The sequence below is a fragment of the Trachemys scripta genome, chromosome 6 (genome assembly GCF_013100865.1).
Source record: "Trachemys scripta elegans isolate TJP31775 chromosome 6, CAS_Tse_1.0, whole genome shotgun sequence".
NCBI classification, from domain to species: domain Eukaryota; kingdom Metazoa; phylum Chordata; order Testudines; family Emydidae; genus Trachemys; species Trachemys scripta.
In genome coordinates, this window is record NC_048303.1 from 86226795 (window position 1) to 86240199 (window position 13405).

Consider the following 13405-nt stretch of genomic DNA (forward strand, 5'->3'; position numbering starts at 1 on the left):
CTGTTGAAGCAGACCTCCTGTTAATAACTAACTAACAGGAATCAGGTTAAAGGGGGTATGGTGCTGTAGAGTCCTCCAAGCTCCACAGTGTGATATTTGATGGGGAAAACCCAAACTCTGAGTGGTTAAAGGCTCTGTCCCCCATTAACTATTCATTAATCCAGCCTTTAAAGGAAGTGAAGGGCAGGTCTGCAAGGCAATTGGTTGAGTAGGGGTAGGTCTGATTCTGTGTGGTACACTGGTGTGTAAATCAGGAATAACTGCATATAATTTGCTGGAGTTACACTTCTGTAAAACTGGTGTAAGGGAGAGGAGAATCAATCCTATCAACTAAATTAGTGACTGGAAGGTGAGGAAAGGGTAATTTCCGATTCCTGCATTTGGATTCCTCATTTTTCCCCCTTCTATTCTCCATTTTCTTGCCATCCCTGGAAGAGCCTCTCCCTCCACCCCCGCAACTCAACAGGAAACATCACCCACTCTCCCTATTTTTGCCTTCTGAAGTGTGGGCAGGTATACCTGCCCTGTGTGCCTTAGACATCTCAACACTGCATCACAGACCGAGCACTTTTGTTCAGACATCTTTTTAAAGCTCTTTTTAAAAAAAGAAATGCACGCAATATGAAGCCTGAATAGCAGCATTTCTATCATCTGTTGTCATGACACACAGCTGACGTGGGAACACTCCTCAGCAACAAGGCTGATTGTTAGATGGATTTAATTTTGGTGCAGAATTCTGTTAGAAGAGGCTTTCAAAAATATATCTGGGTGGGAGGGAAACAGGTGGGCACTGGTTATGTGTATGAAAGAGGAGGAAGTAGCTGGTTAATTGTTAGTTCTGCCTATGCATCACTCCTTATCCACCAGCCCCTTGGTACCCCTTGGTACCCTTTACAGGGGAGATTTCTGATACCTTCTTTCTCTCTGCTCTACCCCCTTATTTCTGGGGGCAGGTGCTTGTGGATCACACAATGCAAGGAGCACTGAGCATTGGATACCTGGATAGAACCATGATTTAGCTGTTTAATTTGTGCTCTGTTCAAGTGGTTGCATTACAGACATTTTTTTTTTCTAACACCGGAAGGTGATGTTACCATTGTCCAGTGAAGGTCAGGTGAAGGAAGAAACCACCTGAGAGAGAATCCTGAGTGGCCAGATATTAAAATGACCAGTATCATTTGAGAGCATGTTGGATTGGTTTGCTTCTCAGAGGTAATGGGACCAGGTATCAAAACTTGGGGCTCTTTTCCCAGCTTTCCTGGGACAAACCATACATAATCTAGTTTTCAAAGGTGCTTGAGCACTCATGGCTCCTAAAGAAGTTGCTTCAATAGAAGTTGTGTCTTTGAAAATCAGGCTACTAACCCCTCTTTCTCTCTTTCTTCATCTACAAAGCATTCTATATTAAAACTTTGCTTATCTACATTAGTCATCTTTACAAATGATTTTACTCATCTGTGCTAGTTCACTCATCTATTTTAATCCTTTCCTAGATCACAGGGATGTTATGAGACAATTAGTAATCAGTTAAAGGCTCAGAATTCCTTGAATGACAAGTACTATGTACTGTAAGGGCAAAGTATGGCTCCTGGGAAATGTAATTCAGTGCATGGAGCTCTTCTCTTTTCTAAATTGCCCTTTTTATTACCTGTGGGATAGTGGCAAATCTGGGGTTTTAGAAGCCCACCTACGATACTGAAATATTTGAAAAGGGTGTAGGGGAAAAATGTTGGTGCTTAACATCATAGGTGCGCCGCGCCATCTTGGAATGCCCAAACAACAACTAGGGATCAATCTTGGCTGCCCTTCTTCCCCTCCTCAGGTGTAGTTTCCGGCCCTTTCTACTGAAAGGTGGGAAACCAAGCAAACTATGTGACCTGTAATCTGCCCAGTAACAGCAGGGCATATAAGGCTAGCACATCAGAAGGAAGGAGCTGCCCTTCTGAGTGGGCAGAGTCTGAAGGTGCTGCTGCTGCTGCAACTGTTGGAAAGCACAGCAGACACCTCAGCTCTCTAGATTGCCTCAGAGGAGTACACTGAGCAGTGCGCTCTTCCATCTGGTCGCGGGAGGGTAATTCTCACTTGCATATAGAGAGTGTGTCACACCAGCTGCCACTCTTTCACTGAGGACAAACACCGTCCCACGACGTCACAGGGAGAGTACAAGCCAAGTCATCACTGGAGCAGAGCTATCATCGCCTGATCCTGAGGTCCACTCCTTACCTGTGGGTCCCACTTACCTGGATGGAGTCCGGAGCTCTCCTGTCATTGCGAGGATCCTCAGAACTGCAGGACATGTTAGTGGTCCATTAATCCTCCATCTTCTTACCTGGGTCCCGTCCTAGGGGAGGGAACTTATCCTCAGTCACAGTCAGCATACTGCTGGTCCTTTACTTATCTTATATCACCTGTTGTGGGGGTCCTTGCTTTATCTGTGTTCCTATTAGTTGGGTTTACCTCTGGTTTACCTTGTTTAGAACTGTTGATGGTTTAATAAATACCTTGGTTGTTTACACCCACACATCCTTTTTGGTTTACCTTTTTTTAAGGGGCTAATCACAAACCCCGATGATGGATGCAGGTAGGGGGACGTTCCTCTAGACTGGTTCAACAAGGGGATTACAAATATTGGGGGTAAGTGGATTCAGAATAAAATGGGAGCAGAGAAGGGGGAAGAGAGATGTCCATGGAAGGAGGTGACTTTGCTGATGGCTTGAATCTGAACTCAAAGGGGGCGGGATGCTTATAGAGGGCCTCCTGCAGAGTATTTCTGCTGAGTTAATGTGATCACAAAGCATGTTCATGCCACAATAAATGTGATACTTTCCAGCTTTTATTTCAGGTTTCCTTAGTTCAGTCAGGTGAGTTGGCTTTTCCTATCCAATTCCTGCTATTTCACTAATGATTGAAAGAGTTCTCTTTGAAGCAGTGTTTCTGGTTTGCAACCCAAATGAGGGTCTCTCTCTGGTTGGAGGGGTTTTACCCACCATTTAATCACTTGTATTTACAGTACATCCCTTCATAGGTGCTGAAACTAGGAATGCTTGAAGTGGTTCCCATCATATACAGGGTTTACAGTTTGGTTCAATGGCTCTCAGCACCCCCACTATACAAATTCTTCCAGCACCTCTGCATCCCTTCCTCTGCTAACTTCCTGTTTCTCTTTTGTTTTCTATTTTCTCTCCTCACAATCCTCTGACTCCTCCTATTGCTCCCATCTAGAACTACATCATAAGCATCAAATATATGTAATCACATGTAATATGAGCTGTTTCTGCTGACTTGTATTAGATCATAATGGTTTACTGGCCCAAGTATGTTATAGTGTAGCCATTATTCCTTTAAGCAAACTTCCAGTGAGTCATTGCCTACCAAAATATTTCACAAATATGGCCTGATTCAACAGGCAAGCTCTGTATAAATCCCCTGGGAACATGCATATTATGGGCTCTATACCTAGCTGAGCCGTCAGCAGTCACTTTGGCACTGGCTGCAGTAACTGTTAATTCCAAGACCACTGGCTGTTATCTAGTGAAGAGCTGCTTATACGAACCTTCTCTTCCCACTCAATAGTATTTCCATCTGATTCAAGGGAACTGAGACAAATTAGATGACGTTCCTAATGCTAAAATTTACTCCAGCAGAAGATTTAGCTTGTTTTGCAAACAAAGACAAGATTTATGCATGATATAGAACATTAAATATAGGGGATGGGGATATAATTAATTTCTTGATGCCCGTCAGTTGTCTTGCATAAGCAGCAGATCTATATAATAGTAATATAGGGGGAAAATTGTCTAGGTTATCCATTCCTTTGGTTTTCACAATGCAATTATTCAGTAAGTTTTATGGGGCAGGGAAAATACGTTGTGCTTTGTACAGTGCTGAGCAATATACAATAATCATTTGAAACGGGGTAAATTAAAGTAATACAACTTTTTTTTTTTAAAGCAAAATTCACTTGGAAGTGCCAAGTAAAGGCATTGACTTCCCCTTCTTCCTAATGAACAGGTTTGAATTAATTTTTCTGAACCATCTTTAGGCAGGCAACCTGAGTTACCCTCCTTCCTCTGTAGGCAGCACTGCCTTTAGCAGATGGTATGTGTTTAATGATTTTCTGTACATAAATAGCAACCATTTACACCTCTACCCCGATATAACGTGACCCGATATAACATGAATTTGGATATAATGTGGTAAAGCAGTGCTCCGGGGGGGCGGGACTGTGCACTCCGGTGGATCAAAGCAAGTTTGATATAACGTGGTTTCACCTATAACACGGTAAGATTTTTTGGCTCCCGAGGACAGCGTTCTATTGGGGCAGAGGTGTACTTTCACTCAACATCTTGCACTCAGAATGACCTAACCAAGAAAGAACATAATTAAATCTTTTAGGCAACACATATTCTGTGTACGAGTCTCCTCTGTAACAGTCTGCTCCGAACTGAACACAAAATGGCTGCCTGTCTCTGAAGACAGAAGAATTCTTTGAGATTTAAAAGTGCCGTGTGGGGAAACTTACCTTTAACAGGCTCTGGCAAGAACCATCTTGAACCCGTTATGTTACTCAGAACCTCATGTTAAGCAATGCTGATCAGTTAGAACAGAAAGAAGCAGACCTTGTCAGACTCCTTGTCTTGGAGTGATTAGTGAACATCACAATACAATGCCCAAAAAACAAAGGCATAGCAATTACATAGTTAAATACACTATCGTGTATATAAAAGGATGAATGTTTTTGTGTGTTTGATTTTTTTTGTAGGGATTTGGGGGTGGGGTGAAGTGGCAGTGGTTAAACATAATTTTGGAGCTATTACAAGATATTGTATAAATATGGTAATATCTCCTAAATAAGTATACATGAAATACACATTTGCTTATCAGAATCTAACAGTTCCAGAGGAGGCCTTGCAATCTGTCAGGTGAATTACATAATCACCAGAATTAATGTATTTAACTGAGTAAATAAGATGCTTTTTAGAAATGTCTAAATACACATTTCCCTGAGAGAGCTCTTCCAATCTCTAGGATAAATAAATCATGTCTTGTACTAAGCCTCCATGAAGATTGTTCTTTTGTTTAAAATGTATGATTGCTAGAGTAAATAATGTGTTACAAGCATGTATAGCACACACCTAAATGTGTATTTACTTCCACAAATACTGTGTTTTCAAAATGCCTAATCTCAAACTGCATCAACCCCTCAGGATTTAATAACCTGTTATGATTTTTCCCCCATTAGAAAAAAAATGCAAAAAGAAAACAGATAAAAATTTCAGTCAACAAAATTGCCTTCACTGTTAAGAATGTTCAAGTTGTGACACAAGCTGCCAAAAGCCAGGAAATTAAATTGTGAAACCAGCACTCTATCCTTAACTCACCCTGTTGTGCTTTCCCCTATTATTATGCAGAAGAGCTGCTTTTAGTACTGTTGTGAATCTTTGAAACACGGAAATTCTCTGGTCCATTTTTGGGATGAAATTTTCTGGCTGTTAAATAACCATAGATCTATTACAGTGGGTCATCTTAGTCCATCTCTATCAATGCATGATTAGTCCCTACTGCACATTTACTAGTGGTTTTTCTGGTCTAATTTTAAATGTCCCAAGCGACCTGGCTTCCTTCTTAACTCTAGATTGCCATTTAGCTGAGTTTTCAGTCCTGAAACTGTGTCATAAAGGCATATTTTGTCAAGGTCTTAGTATTGATACACTTAATTTCAATAAAAACAAGGCCAACCCACTTCCTACACACAAACTAGTGATTCATTGCTAAACTCTCTCTCTCTCTCTCTCTGTGGTAGTAGTGCTGGCAGGGTAAGAGGAGGGGAGAATGGAAGAAAGTCAGGAAGCATTATTTGCAAAAATATTATGCTGAGTTATATAAATGGTGTAACGTGACTATTGCTTAAAGCATTGATGCAAATAAATTTATTACACAAGGGTAAGTGAGCACTGCTACTGTATTCAGTCAAGTACCACAATACAAATGGCCTTGCATTGTAAATATCCTATAGACTCTGTATTTTTGAAGCTGTTGCATTTTCCATTTGATTGGAGTAAATTGTGTTATCTGCCAATGCCATTTGACATTTCATGTTTTATTTCCTTAACATTTGACTCTCTTGTAAAATGGTTCCAGGAAGGAACTGGTCATTGAGCCTTCCACAGTATATTGTTTCTTGGAGGCTCTGAGTGGGGTTTTGCTGCTGTTTGGGCCACTGAATTGGGGACCTGAATGGTTTCTCTGAGAACAGGGTGGAGCTGAGCAAAGTTGCAACTTCTGTATGTTTCCTGGTCCTGAAATCTAGCAGCTGCATCACAGATAATTGCTTATTTGAGATTTATGGGGGATTTTCCCTTCACGGTTTTGAATTTAAAAAGGAATTCAAACCCCAGAATCAGCATCAATATTTTAATACCAAATGCACATATTTATGTACTTTTACATAATGCAAAGAGGAGAGGAAAATTGATTAGTTGAATTAGCTTTTTACCCCTAAATTGGACAGTATTTTATTCCCATTTGTCTTGCACTTAACATCTTTCATCAGAGCATCCTAAAGTAATTCACAAACCTTGCCTCATGACTTATCCATATGAGATAAGAAGCAGTATTATTCCCTTTTGCAGATGAGGAAACTGAGACACAAAGAGGTTACCTGATTGGTCCAAGATCACACAAAGTCATGCCAGAGTCAGCTACTTAACCCCATATCCCCGACTTCTAACCATATATTCTATTATTAGATCATGATCTACCTTAGATGCCCAAGTTTGAAAAATGTACTCTCCGTATCAATTCTCTTCTCCCTGCCTTTCAGTGAGGTTCCTTAGCTTTGTTCTTTCTATACTGCTTCACAACACTATCATCAAAATGCAGACTTAACCTGGTACTGAAAATACAGTGATTTTAACAGCTCCATTGTGCTATACACTTGTTTGTTAAATGCTGATGCTCAAAAAGAAAGAGAATGAGAGGAAAGGCATACTGGAGGTAGGACCTTAATTTAGAAAGACAAAGGGGAAATCAGATTAAAATTATAGATGAAATTGCCAAAAAAGTTTCAAAGTTAATACACTTTTCCAGGGAGCGATTGGTAGTTGTATTAAAGTGAGAAAAAGAAGGGCAAGCATCTATGATGGCCTGTTTTTTAGTTCACAATTTGTTGCTTAGATGAGTTTATCACTTGGTGGCAGTGCTCTCCAGCTCTGCCAGCAGCTATTTCACCTCTGTGCTGCCTTTACCTGCTGCTCTATCTGCAGATATAGCTTTTCTAGCCTGCAGGAAAAGAAGGGGACAGGGGAAGGGAATGATGACTCTAGAGAATCTGAGCCTCATTGTCTGTGTAGCATTGTTTTCTTACTTCAGTTTAAACACCATTCCTCTGATAGAGCTCCGCTGTTTTACAGTATTGATTCCTATCATAGCCCTGTGAGCCCCTAAAAGTAAAAGAGAAAAAGGGGTGGTAGTGGAAATGCATAGCATTGTTCACTATTCAAGACAGTGAGTGCCCCTCCTAGTCAAAGGATAATTCTTAGAAATAGAAGGGGAGAGAGAAAAATATTTTAAAAAGATGCATTCCATCATGCACCTCTTGTGCCCTTCACAGACCATGCTTATTAATGTGTTTTCTAGTATACTAATATCATGGCAAACAGGCTTGAAAAGGCTGGTGGCACTTTTGGGATCCAGCAGACTGGGGGGAAAATGTCAAGGTGCAGGAACTCGCTGACCACCTCAGTCCTGGTTGTGAGAGCCAAAACAAGCAGAGGCCAGCATCCAGGTAAGCCCCTCTTGGGAGGAATTTATTAACAGTCCCTCAGATCCCTTCTCATAGACTTTAAGGTCAGAAGGGACCATGATGATCATCTAGTCGGACCTCCTGCACGTTGCAGGCCACAGAACTTCACCCACTCCTGAAATAGACCCCTAACCTCTGGCTGAGTTACTGAAGTCCTCAAATCAGAAGACTTCAAGTTACAGAGAATTCACCATTTATACTAGTTTAAACCTGCAGGTGACCCATGCCTCATGCTGCAGAGGAAGGTGAAAAAACCCCAGGGTCTCTGCCAATTTGACCTGGGGAAAATTCCTTCCAGACCCCACATATAGGAATCGGTTAGACCCTGAGCATGTGGGCAAGACCTGCCAGGTAGTGGGAAAGAATTCTCTGTAGTAACTCAGAGTCCTCCCCATATAGTGTCCCGTCTCCAGCACTTGAGATTTTTGCTGCTGCTTCTGACAAGGTCCATTCAAAGGTTGGGGCAACAGATTGGCACTGAGGACTGTGCTGATCAATGCAGGCAGCTGTTGATTAAAACCGCCAGGCTCCATGAATGGGCCTCAAATTAGACCCTGGTACTTGCTGGAATCATCAAAATCTGTCTGAATGAACGCCCTGATCCAGTGTTGGCTCATCTCATTTCAAGGAATTATTCATTATAGCATAAGCCCAGAGTGGGAAAGGGAAGTGAAGTGGCTATGCTATATGAATCCAGATTCCACTGCAGAAGAGGCCTCACTTGAAGACAAACTTATTATGTCTAGGGACAAGACCAATGTATGAATCTTGCGGTTAGACAGACCACTCCCCAGCTCCTGTTGACATACTTCCTCCTGGTAACACACTATACCATCTGTTAGCCCCTATAACCTGGGCTCACTAGTGAGTTAGTAATATATTAGAATATGTAACAGATCAGTGATACTTCTGTAGATATTCGTTACAGGATGCTCTTGTGTGTTGCTATTTGATAAGGGGTTGCAGGAAAGCTGAGGGAATGCAGTGTTGTCAGCTCTGATGATTTTGTGAGTTTGGCAATACTTGATGCTTTTCTTAAAGCCCCAGTTCCTGGATTCAAGTGGTTATGTAAGAATCTCCGTTTTCCTTTTTGTTTTGAAATAAGTTTCTAGTCCTCATTGTTGTAGATAAAAACTTGAAAACATGAATCCTAAAGGTTATGGTACCAGAAGACATATAAACACCCCCCCATCTCATGATTTTGGGCATCTTGACTCATAATTTTTGAATCCTTGGATATTGGGGATGTTTCCTGAGGCCAAGGGGTGGAAGGAACTTTTTAATTGCTTTGATTTACAAGCTTGGATGAGTTCATGTGTCAGTTTAATTGTTAAATTCAGCCCAACTGGAGCATTAATCTGTTATTCGTATATGTTTTTTTAATGCTGGTGGTCTTTATATGTTAGCAGTAGAGTAATGCTTCTGATCTACTCTGTGCTGATTAAGTCTCAACTGGAGTATTATGTCCAGTTCTGGGTGCCACATTTCCACATGTGGGCAAATTGGAAAAAGTCCAGAGAAGAGCAACAAAAATGATTAAAGGTCTAGAAAACATGACCTCTGATGGAAGATTTAAAAACGTGGGTTTGCTTAGTCTGGAGGAGAGAAGACTGAGAGGGGACATAAGTTTTCAAGTACATAAAAGGTTGTTATAAGGAGGAGAGAGAAAAATTGTTCTCCTTAACCTCTGAGGATAGAACAAAAAGCAATGGTCTTAAATTGCAGCAAGGGCGGTTTAGGTTGGACATTACAAAAACCTTTCTGTCAGGGTAGTTAAGCACTGGAATAAATTGCCTAGGAAGGTTATGGAATCTCCATCATTGGGGATTTTTAAGAGCAGGTTGAACAAACACCTGTCAGGGATGGTCTAGATCAGTGGTTCCCAAACTGGGGTTCACAAAGTGTTACAGGGGGTTCTTGGGAAAAAATTCCCTAATAGCGGACAGAGCTGTCCATAGGGACCCCGGGCAGCACGGGGCAACGGCGCCTCTGGACTTCCAAGAGCTAAGCAGATCAAAGCAAGCATATCTATCACACTGAGGAGATTTAAACTTCAAAACTCCTTATAAGAAATGGAAAGGGAGGTGGATATTTTTTGCTGTTTTTAAAATAAATAGGCAGCTAGTATTGTTTTTAAAATTATTATGAAGAATAAGTTTAAGCTTTGTTGTAACATACGTTGTTTGCCTGGACTGCTCAAGACCTGAATGCTTGTGTAGGAGGAACTCTGAGCTGGCTTCTTAAATACCTTTATGCTGTTTCACATCTGATACTCCTTGATGAAACATAGGAGCCTTGTCTTATAACAGGCTTATTCAAAGTGATACAAGCTACGAAAGTGAGATCTTGGAAGAGTGTTGCTGTTTTCATAATGTAATAAAAATACTGTAATGATAAATAATAATTAATAATAAATAGTGTGAAATAAAATGTGTTTTATGACATGCTTATATTTCCAAGATCACTACTTTTTATAATTTATACTCAGGTAAAGGAGAAAATCCCTGGAAATATTCGTTTTTAGGAGGGAGTTCATGAGATTTGACATTTTAGTGAAAGGGGTTCACAGGTTGTTAAAGTTTGGGAACCACTGGTCTAGATAATACTTCGTCCTGCCTGAGTGCAGGGGACTGGACTAGATGACCTCTCAAGGTCCCTTCCAGTGCTATGATTCTATGATTATGTTGTAGCGAGATGAATTGTCAGAGTACACAGAGGTTTTTGTATTGGTGTTAGGTTATTTTTTTTTTACTATTGTTTAAATTTAAATAATGAAATAAATAAATTGTTCCTCACATTTATTGTTAATAAAGTTCATTGCTGCACACTGAACAAGAAAGCCTAAGAAGCCAGCACTGACATAGGATGATTTACTGCCTTCAGTCAGTCTTAGAAGCAAATACCTCCTGCTGTATACTACCAGGGGCAACTCCAGGCACCAGCGCACCAAGCGCGTGCCTGGGGCAGCAAGCCGCGGGGAGCGGCGTGCCAGTCGCCGTGAGGGCAGCAGTCAGGCTGCCTTTGGCGCCATGCCTACAGGAGGTCCGCTGATCCCGCTGTTTTGGCGGCAATTCGGCGGCAGATACGCTGAAGGCACGGGACCGGCGGACCTCCCACAGGCATGCCGCTGAATCCGCGTTACCAGCGGACCTCCCGCAGGCATGGTTCAGTCATGCAGCAAGTTAGTCCTGAAAGCCTTAAAATAAGTCAATGCTGGCACATTGACATGGAACTTTGCTGTTATTGGTTAGAGAGAGCCAGAAATTACTTTTTCTATCTTCAGCTGACTAGAAGGCAACCTGTGGACCTTTCTGTGGTTACCTATTCTCCCACCTCCTCCTAATGGATACAGTCTACCTGGGATTGACTGAAAAGGCTACTGGTACAACCTGCTGGGTCCCACTTACTAGGCCAAAAGGACTGGGGAGAACACCTGAGACAATTCTGGATTCATTTCCATGTCCATGTATGAGGGATTGCTCTGTCTACGTCAGAGTCTGCCTCTCTGTCAATGATCCACAATAAAAGTTGAGGCTGACTTGGATGTTGTGGCTGACTCGGACTGGTCATTGCAGCAGGCTTTTGGCTGTGGAATTATCCAGAGGAGATGAGCATGAGTCTTGCTACCTTTAGGATTCAATGCGTCCCTCAATAATGATGGGTGGAGAATAACTGGTAATCTCTATTTGAAAAAAAAACAAGCAAGAACAACACCACTTAAGGAAGCAGCATAAATAATGGATGAAAGCAGAAGTATGGCCCTCTCTGACAGAAATTATGCTGTTTTTAATTTGTGCTTATGGCACCTAAGTAATGGGCACATGAAAAATGCATGGATAGATAGAACCAGGAATAAAAATCCCCACAGAACCAAATTACACCTACTATCTAGATTCTAGCAAACTCCTTCTTAATAAGAAAAAATAAACAAACATTTATTAAAGAAGAGAAGAAACTTTTTTTTCCTTTCTAAAATGTATAGCATTTCTACAAAACCAGAATATTATTTAGGAAGAGAATTTCAATAGTAAAATCTTCCTGGCCAAGACATTATTTGTAGAGTGCTCAGCACAATAGGGTCGAATCCTGATTGGGGGTTTTGGGGTGTTACCTCAATATAACTAATTAATAATATGAATCATAGTCAAATTTAAAATTCTGCTTGCTCATTTCAGAATCCAATCAGGGAACAGTGCCCCTTTAACTTAGCTTCCCCAAGACTTTGTACAATTAATCTTATTAAAATAAATAATGAACGTATCACCTTTCAATCTCCCCCTGTAATTGAGTTAGGATTAAGCTTGACTTTACTGCATTACCTACTCACAGGAATATCTTAAATACATAGAAATGCTTCAGTCTATCTTGTGCCAGATGGGTATGATGCTGAAAAGCAAGAATCTCCAAGAATATTTATAATTTGAATCATTCTTCACCATTTTTTCACCTGTAACCTGGTCTTTATCCTCTAGGAGCATATAGTAGAATTTCAGAGTACACCTCGGGAATGGAGGTTGTTCATAGTCCTGAAATGTTTGTAATGCTAAACAAAAAGTTATGGTTCTTTCAAAAGTTTACAACTGAACATTGACTTAATATAGCTCTGCTTCAACCATCTTAATTTAAACGAGGCAAGCACAGAAACAGTTTCCTTACCTTGTCAAATCTTTTTAAAACTGTCCCTGTTTTTTAGTAGTTTATGTTTAACATTGCTGTACTGTACAGTAGTTCCTTTTTTTTTCTTTTTTTGGTCTCTGCAGCCTGATTGCATACTTCCAGTTCCAAATCAGGTGTGAAGTTGACTGGTCAGTTTGTAACTCTGGTGTTCATAACTCTGAGGTTCTATTGTATTTTTAAACCTGGTGAAATAAGGGCTAATGTGATTTTTGACTAAGGTAGTTGAAATTAGTTTCTCCTTGGATTTGGTAGGGAATAAAGAGGAGCTTGTTCTTCTAAAGTAAGGAATGTATCAGGGTAAATAGATTTGACACAGCCATTTGCTAAAGCTATCCACAGAACACAAAAGAATGTCCTATTAGAATCTCTGGGCCAGATCCTCAGTTGATGCAAGTCAGCATAGTTCAAATGAAGTTTGCTTCCTTCTAATTCAGTCTTTCTTTTTCTTGAACCTTTCTGAGACTCTTTGAGCTTCCTCCGTCTTCCTTTTTTGCACAGACAAATATAGGAATGCCTTAGCCCGCATATAGGTAAAAGATAAAGGATCAGGCATTCAGTTGGTATAAATCAGTGTAGTTCCCTGACTTCAAGCATATTATAAAGGCACTAACTGGGCTGCACAATAAACAAGGGATTTGTGAGGGGTCCAGCTACACTGCAGTAGGGCACTTCTCTGCTGTTCCTATTTCCTAGCTCTCCCTGCCCCCAAAACCTCATCATCTGACTCCCTTCTGAGTCATTCACCAGGTGCTGACAATGTTGCAATATATCCCACACATGGATTATTGCTGTAGTACCTCAGGCCATAACAAACCTGCAGCAACTACTGGTGGTGCTGCCACAAGAAACCAGAGATCCATTTCATTGGTTCTGAAGGCTGGGAAAGGGCCTTGAGGAGTCAGGGACTCAAACCTGAGCCCTCAA

The 13405-nt window shown here is 41.0% G+C and overlaps 1 long non-coding RNA gene across 2 annotated transcripts in view; it reads left to right on the forward strand.

The window, feature by feature from the left end:
- The first annotated feature begins 3951 nt into the window (after positions 1–3951).
- LOC117879597 overlaps positions 3952–13405 on the forward strand; it is a 31274-nt gene continuing 21820 nt past the window's right edge. The window contains exon 1 of one of the 2 annotated variants that reach the window (XR_004646321.1): positions 3952–4011. This is a non-coding gene — a long non-coding RNA (uncharacterized LOC117879597). The other variant, XR_004646323.1, reaches the window with a different exon arrangement.